The sequence below is a fragment of the Somniosus microcephalus genome, unplaced genomic scaffold (genome assembly GCF_052327205.1).
Source record: "Somniosus microcephalus isolate GS21.2 unplaced genomic scaffold, FLI_Smic_1.0 unresolved_chr2, whole genome shotgun sequence".
In the NCBI taxonomy this organism is placed as follows: Eukaryota; Metazoa; Chordata; class Chondrichthyes; order Squaliformes; family Somniosidae; genus Somniosus; species Somniosus microcephalus.
Window position 1 is genome coordinate 23,379,545 of NW_028225180.1, and position 11,076 is coordinate 23,390,620.

The 11,076-nt window shown below is 48.4% G+C and overlaps 2 non-coding genes across 2 annotated transcripts; both read left to right on the forward strand.

Annotated features, from left to right (window-relative positions):
• On the forward strand, positions 1-73 carry trnat-ugu (transfer RNA threonine (anticodon UGU)). Its single transcript has one exon. It is a non-coding gene; the product is annotated as a tRNA-Thr (tRNA).
• Positions 74-8,621: 8,548 nt separating this feature from the next.
• On the forward strand, positions 8,622-8,694 carry trnat-agu (transfer RNA threonine (anticodon AGU)). Its single transcript has one exon. It is a non-coding gene; the product is annotated as a tRNA-Thr (tRNA).
• Positions 8,695-11,076: the final 2,382 nt, after the last annotated feature.

An 11,076-nucleotide genomic window follows, 5' to 3' on the forward strand; every position in this document is an offset into this window, starting at 1 on the left:
GGCTCCATAGCTCAGGGGTTAGAGCACTGGTCTTGTAAACCAGGGGTCGTGCGTTCAAACCTCACTGGTGCCTCTACAAATTTGTTAATTCACAGCATGTTTACTTTTAATTATGAAACAACTCCAAGACCAACATGAGAACAGGCTCAATCTCCGCCTCTCCCTCTTCTTCCGTTCAATTTTCCTGCACTCCCCCTCTTTGCCTGCCTCTCTCTCACCAATTACCTTCCTCCTAATCTCTCCCCTTTCCTCTCTCACTCTGTCCTTTCCTCTTGGGGAGAGTAGAAGGAGGAGGATGGGGAGAGAAGAGGTGAAGGGAAGGAGATGGAGAGAGGGGAAGTGGACAGGAGGGAGGCGGGAAGTGGTAAGACAGCGTGAGGAGAGCAGAGAAAGAAGAGGGAGGGAGAATGAGGGGAAAGGGAGAGAGAGGCAGAAGTGGGAGTCGGAGTTGGAGAGGGGGGATGCCGAGAGCGGCAAGGTGAGATAGAACGAGGGGAAGGGGAGAGAGAGGCAGAGGGAGGAGGGGGAAATGAGAGAGGGGAGACAAAGTGGGAAGGGAGAGAAGGGGACGGAAGGAGATAGAGGCAAGAGGGAGTGACAGAGTTAGAAGGGGAGGGAAGAGAAGTATGAAGGGAAGGCTGAGAGGGAAGGAGATAGAGAGAGGGGAAGTGTAGGGGTTCGCAAAATTCCCCTATTTTCCTTGAAGATCGGGAAATATTGGTCCACATCGTGGTTGAAGAATTATGTGTTTTGAATTGCCTCTGGGTTGGATCAATGTTTTTAAAGCATACTCAGAGCCACGAAAGACTGCTCTGAGATGGACAGCACGTGGACAACACCGGAATCGAGGAGTTCCGTGGAAATATTCGCACACATTAAGACAGTACATTTGATTTGAATTTGTGCCCTTGAGCCTGGTCCATCACAAAAAGGTTTTAAAATGGCCGTCAGAAAGCATTGGCCAAGAACAGTGCGGCTTGGAAAAGCAGCTTGTACAGCTTGTAATGTGTCTGTGTGAAAGACCTGTCAATCAAACCAGGGAGTTTCCCTTTTGTGGAGAGGCAAGGTTTGTTTATACGAAACTGCAGGATGTTGATTTACTTCAGGGATTAGCCCACTTGAACCGAAACGGCAGAACAATTGGCTTCTATTTACACAGAAACTCCAAACCCATTCAAAGCACTTACACACAATTGAAACATCTAAACTCAGGAAAAGGACTTTTGATATGCAACAGTTTAGGAATGAATGGGTTTTTGAATCACCCAATTCTAAACAATAAGGCAGTTGGATTCCCTTTTGTTTTAGCCCAGGTGAACTCTGGATGTGGGCGGGTACACTTCAGCCCCAGAGTGCAGACACATTAAATCAGTCACTTTGAATCAGCCAGTCATGGCTTTCTTTTGTGTATTGGAACTTTTGGGCGCGAATTTTGCACACAGACCTTTTTCAGTGCCAAACAGGAGTTGGCAGGATATAAAAGCTAGCTCCTGAGAAGCTATCTCTCTCTCTTACTTCGCTGGACCACAGGTGAGCAGGGTTTCTGACTCCTCAGCAAGGCCACCTAGTCAGGAGTTGGGGGGGGGGTGATTTAGGGGAAATTGCTAAGATTGTTTAATCAACATTGTAGCCATCAATCCCTCGTTTTTGCCGTCTGCCATCCCCCATTTAAGCAATGTTACTGTAATTACTGTGTTCATGTGGTATAGTTTAAATTTGATTACAGTTTCTTTAGTTTAATAAAGTTTGACTTTCTCACACCCAGACCAGTTGTCCGCTTTTAATATATCATTAATTATAAGTCCTTCAGTCAGAACTGGAAGGTGGGGTAGCGATTCGAAACCGCTGTTTGAATTGGTTTAAGGGTAGCAGGCAAAGGCTGCTGACCAGGTAAATTACCGTAAACCAGGTAAAAGGTTGGCATTGGTCAGGGTGCGGGCAAAGCTGCCTGACCAGGCAAATTACCGTAAACCAGTTAAAAGATGCCCCCCTACAGAAGGAGAGAGGTGGAAGGTGGCAAGAGACAGAGTGAGAAGGGGAGAGAGCGGGAAAGTGGAGAGTGTGAGAGAATAGATGAGAGAAGGGCGGATGGAGGAAGAGCAATGAGACTGAGGAAGGGCGAAGGGGAGAGAGAGTAAAAGTAACAGAGAGGGAGAGAGAAAGAGAGAAAGTGAGAGCGCCACAGAGAAAAAGAGAAAGAGCTAGAAAGGGACAGAGAGTGACAGAAAGATAGAGAGAGAGTGGTGGAGACACAAAGAGGGAGAAATATAGAAAGAAGGAGGCAGAGAGACTGAGAGAGAGATGAGTGTAACTGAGTTGCCTTGGGACGTTTTAGTACGTGAAAGTTGCTCTGTTGTTGTTGAGAGGCGACTATTGAAGAGCCAGAGGCAGATATTGGGGGATGAGACACAATCTGAGTGATGAACTTCGCCCTGCCTCATTCTTCAAAAACACAGCACTAACTGGAATGAGAAACACTTCTCTGCCGGTGGCTCTGTAGCTCTAGTGGTTAGAGCACTGGTCTTGTAAACCAGGGGTCGTGAGTTCAAATCTACCTGGGGCCTCTGCAAATTTGTTAATTTACAGCATGTTTACTTTGAAGTATGAAAAAGCTCTGAGGCCAACACAAGATCAGGATCTCTCTCGCCCTTCCCAATCACCACTTCTCCTTCTCCTTCTGTTCAAGTCTCCCTCTCTCTCACCTCCCATCTCTGCACTTTCCCCTCTCTCTCACCACTTCCCTTCCTCCTACTCTCTCCCCTTTCCTCTCTCTTTCCCCCTCTCACTCTGTCCTTTTCTCTTGGGGAGAGTAGAAGGAGGATGGGGAGAGAAGAGGCGTAAAGGGAGAGAGTAAAAGGGAAGGAGATAAAGAGGGGAAATGGACAGCTGGAAGGAGGGAGGCGGGAAGTGGTAAGACAGCGTGAAAAGAGGAGAGAGGGAGAGAAGAGAACGAGGGGAAAAGGGGAGAGAAAGACGGCCCCTGTGTTCAGTGCGGGCCTTGTGTTCTGTGTGAGCCCTGTGTTCAGTGCGGACCCGAAACGTTGACTCTATAATTTCTCTCCAAGGATGTTGCCTGGCCTGCTCAGTTTTTCCATCCTTTTCTGTTGTTATTTCAGATTTTCAGCAGCACGGTGGCATAGTGGTTAGCACTGTTGCCTCACAGCGCCAGGGACCCGGGTTCGAATCCGGCCTCGGGTGACCGTCTGTGTGGAGTTTGCACATCCTCCCACAGTCCAAAGATGTGCGGTTAGGTTGGTTGGCTATGATAAATTGACCCTTAGTGTTAGGGGGATTAAAGACGTGGGGATAGGGTGGGACTATGTGTTGGTGTAGGGGTTACGGGGATCGGGTGGGATATGTGTCGGTGCAGGCTCGATGGGCCGAAATGGCCTCTATCTGCACAGTGGGATTTCTGTGAGCTGCAGTATTTTGCTATCGAGAGTGTAACTGAGTTGCCTTGGGACGTTTTAATACATGTAAGTTGCTCTATTGTAGTTGAGAGGTGAGTATTGAAGAGCCTGCGGCAGGTATCGGGGGATGAGACACAATCTGAGTGGTGAACTGCGCCCTGCCTCATTCTTCATACACACAGCACTAACTGGAATGAGAAACAATCCAATGCAGATGGTTCCGTAGCTCAGGGGTTAGAGCACTAGTCTTGTCAAACTAGCGGTCGTGAGTTCAAATCTCACTGGTGCCTATGCAAATTTGTTAATTTACAGCATGTTTACTTTTAAGTATGAAACAGCTCCGAGACCAACACGAGAACAGGCTCTCTCTCCCTTCCCAATCTCTCCACCTCTCCTTTACCTTCTGCTCAATTCCTCTGTACTCCCCCTCTTTGCCTCGCTCTCCTCCTTCGCTCACTCTCTCACCTTACCCTCTCTCTTTCCCCCTCTCACTCTGTCCTTTCCTCTTGGGGAGAGTAGAAGGAGGATGGGGAGAGTAGAAGGAGGATGGGGAGAGCAGAGGCGAAAGGGAGAGAGAGGGTGCAGGGGAGAGAGAGTGAAGGAGATAGAGAGAGGGGAAGGAGAGAGTGTGTGGGTGAAGGGGAGATAGAGGGGAAGTGGAGAGATGGAAGGAGAGAAGCGGAATGGGACAGAGAGAGGGAGAAGCATAGAAGATAGGAGCAGGAGTAGGCCATTCGGCCCCTCGAGCCTGCTCTGCCATTCAATGAGATCATGGCTGATCTTCCAACTCAGTACCCGGTCCCTACTTTCTCCCCAGATCCCTTTAGACTTAAGAAATATATCTAACTCGTTAATGAATTGGCCTCAACTGCCTTCTGTGGCAGAGAATTCCACAGGTTCACCACTCTCTGGGTGAAGAAATTCCTCCTCATCTCAGCCATAAATGGCTTACCCCTTATCTTTAGACTGTGACCCCTGGTTCTGGACTCCCCCGCCATCAGGAACATCCTTCCTGCATCTAGTCTTTCTAGTCCTGTTAGAAATGTATAAGTTCAATGATGTCCCCTCTCATTCTTCTAAACTCCAGCGAGTATAAGCCCAATCGACCCAATCTCTCCTTATACGTCATTCCTGCCATCCCAGGTATCAGTCTGGTAAATCTTCGCTGCACTCCCTCCATGGCAATTGCATCCTTCCTCAGATAAGGCGACCAAAACTGCACACAATGCTCAAGGTGTGGTCTCACCAAGGCCCTGTACAACTGTAGCAAGACATCTTTGCTCCTGTACTCGAACCCTCTCACTACGAAGGCCAACATACCATTTGCCTTCTTAACCGCCTGCTGCACCTGCATGCTTACCTTCAGTGACTGGTGCACAAGGACACCCAGATCTCGTTGCACTTCCCCTTCTCCCAATCGATTGCCGTTCAGATAATAATCTGCCTTCCTGTTTTTACCACCGGAGTGGATAACCTCGCATTTATCCACATTACACTGCATCTGCCATACATCTGCCCAATCACCCAACCTGTCCAAATCATACTGGAGTTTCTCGGCATCCTCCTCACAGCACACACGCCCACCTAGCTTTGTGTCATCTGCAAATTTGGAGATATTACATCTAGTTCCCTCGTCTAGATCATTAATGTATATTGTGAATAGCTGGGTTCCTAGGACTGACCCCTGCGGTACCCCACTTGCCACTGCCTGCCACTCGGAAAAAGATCCGTTTATTCCAACTATTTGCTTTCTGTCTGCCAACCAGTTCTCTATCCAAGTCAGTACTTTGCCCCAATCCCATGTGCCTTACATTTACATGCTAATCTCTTATGTGGGAACTTATCGAAAGCCTTCTGAAAGTCCAAATACACCACATCCACTGGTTCTCCCCTATCTATTCTACCAGTTACATCCTCAAATAATTCCAGTAGATTAGTCAAGATTAGTCAAGCATGATTTACCTTTTGTAAATCCATGTTGACTTTGTCCGATCCTGTCACTGTTTTCCAAGTGCTATTCAATTACATCTTTTATAATGGACTCTAGCATTTTCCCCACTACCTCTACAAATTTAGCTTCTGTTTCTAAACTCACTGTTAATTCACAGCATGTTTACTTTTAAGTATGAAATAGCTCCGAGCCCAACACGAGAACAGGCTCTCTCTCCCTTCCCCATCTCCACCTCCCCCTCTCCTTCTGTTCAATTCCCCTGAACGCCCACTCTTTGCCTCTCTCTCCTCCTTATCCCTCTCTCTCTCTCCCCTTCACCCTCTCTCTATACATCCCTCTTCACTCTCTCTCTCCCTCCGCCTCTCTCTCACCTTCCCCACCTCCCCTTCACCTCCTCTCTCTACACTTTCCCCGCTCTCTCACCACTTCCCTTCCTCCTACTCTCTCCCCTTTCCTCTCTCTTTCCCCCTCTCACTCTGTCCTTTCCTCTTGGGGAGAGTAGAAGGAGGGAGAGAGAAAAGGGAAAGGGGGAGAGTGTGGGTGAAGTGGAGAGAGGGAAGGAGATAGAGGGAGGGGAAGGGGAGAGAGTGTGGGTGAAGTGGAGAGAGGGAAGGAGATAGAGGGAGGGGAAGGGGAGAGAGTGTGGGTGAAGTGGAGAGAGGGAAGGAGATAGAGGGAGGGGAAGGGGAGAGAGTGTGGGTGAAGTGGAGAGAGGGAAGGAGATAGAGGGAGGGGAAGGGGAGAGAGTGTGGGTGAAGTGGAGAGAGGGAAGGAGATAGAGGGAGGGGAAGTGGAGAGAGTGCGGGTGAAGTGGAGCGAGTGAAGGAGATAGAGGGAGGGGAAGGGGAGAGAGTGTGGGTGAAGTGGAGCGAGGGACGGAGATAGAGGGAGGGGAAGGGGAGAGAGTGTGGGAGAAGTGGAGAGGGAAGGCAATAGAGGGAGGGGAAGTGGAGAGATGGAAGGAGAGAGGCGGAATGGGAGAGAGAGAGTTAAGCGGAGAGACAGAGTGAAAAGAAGAGAGAGGGAGAAGAGAGGAGGGAGGGAGAGCGAGGGGAAGGGGAGAGAGAGGCGGATGGAGGAGGGGGAAATGAGAGAGGGGAAATGGGAGAGACAGATTTGGAAGGGAGAGCAGAGAGAAAAGGAGGGAAGGAGATAGAGAAAGGGAAGGAGAGAGGTGGAAGGGGAGAGAGAGCGAAGCAGAGAGACAGAGTGAGAAGGGGAGAGAGAGAGAAAGTGAGAGAGCGAGTGCAAGTCAGAGAGAGGGAGAGAGAAAGTAAGAGAGAGAAAGAGAGAGAAAGGGAGAGAGAGAATGTGAGAGAGAAAGTGAGAGTGAAAGTGAGAGAGAGTAAAAAGAGCAAGAGAGAAAGAGAGAGAGTGAGAGAGAGTGAGGAAGGGGGAGAGAGAAAGTGGTAGAGAATGTGATAGAGAAAGTGAGAGTAATAAAGCAAGAGAGATAGAATGTGAGTGAGAGAGAAAGTGTGCGAGAGAGAGAATGAGAAAGTGAGAACAAGAGAGATATAGAGAAAGGGATGGAGGGAGAGAAAATGAGAGATAGAGAAAGTGAGAGAGTGAAAGAGAGAGAAAGAGAGAGGAGGTAGCGAAAGTGAGAGAGAGAAATTGAGTGGGAGAGAAAGTGAGAGTGAGAGAGAGAAAGTGAGAGAGAAAAAGATAGAGAGAAAGTGAGAGAGAGAGAAAATGAGAGAGAGAAACAGAGAGAGAGAGAGAGAAAGAGAGTGTGAGAGAGAAAAAGAGAGAAAGTGAGAGCAAGTGAGAGAGCAATTGAGATAGTCAACGCGAGAGAGAGAAAGTGAGAGAGAGAGAGAGAGAAAGTGAGGTAGAGAAAAATTGAGAGAAACTGAGAGAAAGAGAGAGAGAAAGTGACAGAGAAAAATTGAGAGAGAGAAAGAGAGAGGAGAGAGAGAAACTGAGAGAAAGAGAGAGAGAGAAATTGACAGAGAAATTGAGAGAGAGAAAGAGAGAGGAGAGAGAGAAACTGAGAGAGAGAGAGAGAGAGAACAAGTGAGAGAGAGAGAGGTAAAATGAGAGTGAGAAACAGAGAGAAAGTGAGAGAGACACAGAGAAAAAGAGAAAGAGGTAGAAAGGGAGTGACAGAGACGACCAAAAACTCCCATACCTACTAGGGGAAGAGAGAAATTGTGTAACACTAGCGGCACACTATGTTACAGCTTGCCATAAACAGAGGGACAACCACTAAATATAAGAAGAGAGTATATATAAATTATATGAAAGTCTATTTATACACTCAGGGATATATCTGTTTATACACTGTATGGATAGATCGGTATTTTTGTGAACAAACATGAATGTTTTCGATGCTTTGGCAACATAAGATGTAACTTGTCATGCCAATAAAGCGATTTGAATTGAATTGAATTGAATTGAGTGACAGAAAGATAGAGAGAAAGATAGAGAGAGAGTGCTGGAGACACAAAGAGGGAGAAATATAGAAAGAAGGAGGCAGAGAGACTGAGAGAGAGATAGAGTGTAACTGAGTTGCCTTGGGACGTTTTAGATTGGGAAAGTTGCTCTATTGTAGTTGTGAGGTGACTATTGAAGAGCCTGAGGCAGGTAACGGGGGATGAGACACAATCTGAGTGGTGAACTGCGCCCTGCCTCATTCTTCAAACGCACAGCACTGTTCAATTCAATTCAATTCAAATCGCTTTATTGGCATGATGACAATATACATCTTATGTTGCCAAAGCATCGAAAAACATTCATGGTTGAACACATAAACACTGATCTATCCATACAGTGTAGAAACAGATATATCCCTGAGTGTATAAATATACATTCATATATAATTTGTATATACTATTTTCTTACATTTAGTGGTTGTACCTCTGCTTATGGCAAGCTGTAACATAGTGTGCCGCTAAGGTTACACAATTTTTCTCTTCCCCTAATAGGTATGGGAGTTTTTGGTCATCATTCAAATATCTGAATTCCGGGCATATTTTTGTGAATTTTGGGTAGAAATTCTCCCTTATGCCCTGATATTTTCTACAAGCTGTGAGGAAGTGCATCTCTGTCTCCACCACACCCTGACTGCAATGAGAACATATCCTGTCCTCTCTTGGTAGCCGGGTCTGCCTGTGTCTACCTTTTTCGATCGCGAGGTTATGTTCACTGAGTCTGGACATTGTCAAGGTTTTTCTCAGTTTGCTATCCTTTACCATGGTCAGGTAATCAGCCATGTTGTGTTGCACTAACGGGAATGAGAGCACTCCTGTATCAGTGGCTCCATAGCTCAGGGGTTAGAGCACTGGTCTAGTAAACCAGGGGTCGTGAGTTCAAATCTCACTGGGGCCTGTGCAAAGTTAGTTTTTGTTTCTGAACTCGCCATTAATCCACCACATGTTTTCTTTTAAGCATGAAACAATTCAGAGACCATCCCAAGAACAGGCTCTCACTCCCGTCCCCCTCTCCTTCCATTCAAATCCCCTGTTCTCCCCTTCACCCTCTCGCTACACATTTCTCTCACCTTCTTCACCTCCTCTCTCTACCCTTCCCCCTCTCACTCTGTCCTTTCCTCTTGGGAAGACAAGAAGGCGGATGGGGAGAGGGAGAGTAAAGGGAAGGAGAGAGACTGTGGGTGAAGTGCAGAGAGGGCCAGAGATAGAGAGAGGGGAAGGAGAGAGAGTGTGGGGAAAGGGATAGAGAGAGGGGAAGGGGAGAGGGTGTGGGGAAAGGGATAGAGAGATGGGAAGGGGAGAGAGTGTGGGGAAAGGGATAGAGAGAGGGGAAGGGGAGAGAGTGTGGGGAAAGGGATAGAGAGAGGGGAAGGAGAGAGAGTGTGGGGAAAGGGATAGAGAGAAGGGAAGGAGAGAGAGTGTGGGGAAAGAGATAGAGAGAGGGGAAGGAGAGAGAGTGTGGGGAAAGGGATAGAGAGAGAGTGTGGGGAAAGGGATAGAGAGAGGGGAAGGAGAGAGAGTGTGGGGAAAGGGATAGAGAGAGGGGAAGGGGAGAGAGTGTGGGGAAAGAGATAGAGAGAGGGGAAGGAGAGAGAGTGTGGGGAAAGGGATAGAGAGAGGGGAAGGGGAGAGAGTGTGGGGAAAGAGATAGAGAGAGGGGAAGGAGAGAGAGTGTGGGGAAAGGGATAGAGAGAGGGGAAGCAGAGAGAGTGTGGGCAAAGGGATAGAGAGAGGGGAAGGAGAGAGAGTGTGGGGAAAGGGATAGAGAGAGGGGAAGGAGAGAGAGTGTGGGGAAAGGGATAGAGAGAGGGGAAGGGGAGAGAGTGTGGGGAAAGGGATAGAAAGAGGGGAAGGGGAGAGAGTGTGGGGAAAGGGATAGAGAGAGGGGAAGGAGAGAGAGTGTGGGGAAAGGGATAGAGAGAGGGGAAGGAGAGAGAGTGTGGGGAAAGGGATAGAGAGAGGGGAAGGGGAGAGAGTGAGGGGAAAGGGATAGAGAGAGGGTAAGGAGAGAGTGTGGGTAAAGGGATAGAGAGAGGGGAAGGAGAGAGAGTGTGGGAAAAGGGATAGAGAGAGGGGAAGGAGAGAGAGTGTGGGGAAAGGGATAGAGAGAGGGGAAGGGGAGAGAATGTGGGGAAAGTGATAGAGAGAGGGGAAGGGGAGAGAGTGTGGGGAAAGGGATAGATAGAGGGGAAGGAGAGAGAGTGTGGGGAAAGGGATAGAGAGAGGGGAAGGAGAGAGAGTTTGGGGAAAGGGATAGAGAGAGGGGAAGGAGAGAGAGTGTGGGGAAAGAGATAGAGAGAGGGGAAGGAGAGAGAGTGTGGGGAAAGGGATAGAGAGAGGGGAAGGGGAGAGAGTGTGGGGAAAGGGATAGAGAGAGGGGAAGGAGAGAGAGTGTGGGGAAAGGGATAGAGAGAGGGGAAGGAGAGAGAGTGTGGGGAAAGGGATAGAGAGAGGGGAAGGGGAGAGAGTGTGGGTGAAGTGGAGAGAGGGAAGGAGATAGAGGGAGGGGAAGGGGCGAGAGTGTGGGTGAAGTGGAGAGAGGGAAGGAGATAGAGGGAGGGGAAGTGGAGAGATGGAAGGAGAGAGGCGGAATGGGAGAGAGAGAGTTAAGCGGAGAGACAGATTGAAAAGAATAGAGAGGGAGAAGAGAGGAGGGAGGGAGAGCGAGGGGAAGGGGAGAGAGAGGCGGATGGAGGAGGGGAAAATGAGAGAGGGGAAATGGGAGAGACAGATTGGGAAGGGAGAGGAGAGAGAAAAGGAGGGAAGGAGATAGAGAGAGGGAAGGAGAGAGGTGGAAGGGGAGAGAGAGCGAAGCAGAGAGACAGAGTGAGAAGGGGAGAGAGAGAGAAAGCGAGAGAGCGAGTGCAAGTCAGAGAGAGGGAGAGAGAAAGTAAGAGAGAGAAAGAGAGAGAAAGAGAGAGAGAGAAAGTGAGAGTGAAAGTGAGAGAGAGTAAAAGGAGCAAGAGAGAAAGAGAGAGACAGTGAGAAAGGGGAGAGAAAGTGATAGAGAATGTGATAGAGAAAGTGAGAGTAATAAAGCAAGAGAGATAGAATGTGAGTGAGAGAGAAAGTGTGCGAGAGGGAGAATGAGAAAGTGAGAACAAGAGAGATATAGAGAAAGGGATGGAGGGAGAGAAAATGAGAGATAGAGAAAGTGAGAGAGTGAAAGAGAGAGAAAGAGAGAGGAGGTAGCGAAAGTGAGAGAGAGAAATTGAGTGGGAGAGAAAGTGAGAGTGAGAGAGAGAAAGTGAGAGAGAAAAAGATAGAGAGAAAGTGAGAG